Genomic DNA, 1,519 nt, shown 5'->3' on the forward strand with positions numbered 1-1,519 from the left:
TTTTTTTTTTTTTTTCCAGCATAGTAACTGAAGGATTCATCTTGCGTTCATGACGGATAGAGAGCATCTGCTAATATGCAGCGGGAATGCCTTTCTCGTTGTGCAAACCTGTGTACCTTTATGAGGGCGTGAGTGAATCGCTGAGTAAGTCAAAGAAACGCAAATAACGACAACAAAAAATGCGCGGGAACAACAGATCAACCAAGGAAATAAACGAATAGGCAAGTTCCCCCTCCCCCCCAAAAGAAAATAAGTAAATGAATGATTGAAAAAAGGATGAATGAATGAATGAATGTATGTAAGTATATAAGTACAGTTCATTCGTCCGTAAGTGTGTGTGTGTGTGTGTGTGTGTGTGTGTGTGTCCTCTTACGCCCGTACACACAGACATACATGCTCACAAAGACACACAAATACATACGTAGAGTATAAATATACAGACACACGCACAACTGCAGGCGAGAATCGATGGGTTCATTTTTTTTTTTTTTTTTTCCCAGCATAGTAAATGAAGGATTCATCTTGCGTTCATGACGGATAGAGAGCATCTCCTAATATGCAGCGGGAATGCCTTTCTCGTTGTGCAAACCTGTGTACCTTTATGAGGGCGTGAGTGAGTCGCTGAGTAAGTCAAAGAAACGCAAATAACGACAACAAAAAATGCGCGTGAACAACAGATCAACCAAGGAAATAAACGAATAGGCAAGTTCCCCCTCCCCCCCAAAAAAAAAATAAGTAAATGAATGATTGAAAAAAGGATGAATGAATGAATGAATGCATGTATGTAAGTATATAAGTACAGTTCATTCGTCCGTAAGTGTGTGTGTGTGTGTGTGTGTGTGTGTGTGTGTGTCCCCTTACGCCCGTACACACAGACATACATGCTCACAAAGACACACAAATACATACGTACAGTATAAATATACATACTGTACACACGCACAATTGCAGGTGAAAATCGATGGGTTCAGGTTCACCTTTTTTTTTTTTTTTTTTTTTTTTTCCAGCATAGTAACTGAAGGATTCATCTTCCGTTCATGACGGATAGAGAGCATCTGCTAATATGCAGCGGGAATGCCTTTCTCGTTGTGCAAACCTGTGTACCTTTATGAGGGCGTGAGTGAATCGCTGAGTAAGTCAAAGAAACGCAAATAACGACAACAAAAAATGCGCGTCAACAACACATCAACCAAGGAAATAAACGAATAGGCAAGTTCCCCCTCCCCCCCAAAAAAAAAATAAGTAAATGAATGATTGAAAAAAGGATGAATGAATGAATGAATGCATGTATGTAAGTATATAAGTACAGTTCATTCGTCCGTAAGTGTGTGTGTGTGTGTGTGTGTGTGTGTGTGTGTCCTCTTACGCCCGTACACACAGACATACATGCTCACAAAGACACACAAATACATACGTACAGTATAAATATACATACTGTACAGACGCACAATTGCAGGTGAAAATCGATGGGTTCAGGTTCACCTTTTTTTTTTTTTTTTTTTTTTTTTTTTCCCAGCAT

The sequence above is a fragment of the Coenobita brevimanus genome, chromosome 51, assembly GCF_032717465.1.
Source record: "Coenobita brevimanus isolate Jiangsu-jjx chromosome 51, ASM3271746v2, whole genome shotgun sequence".
NCBI lineage: Eukaryota > Metazoa > Arthropoda > Malacostraca > Decapoda > Coenobitidae > Coenobita > Coenobita brevimanus.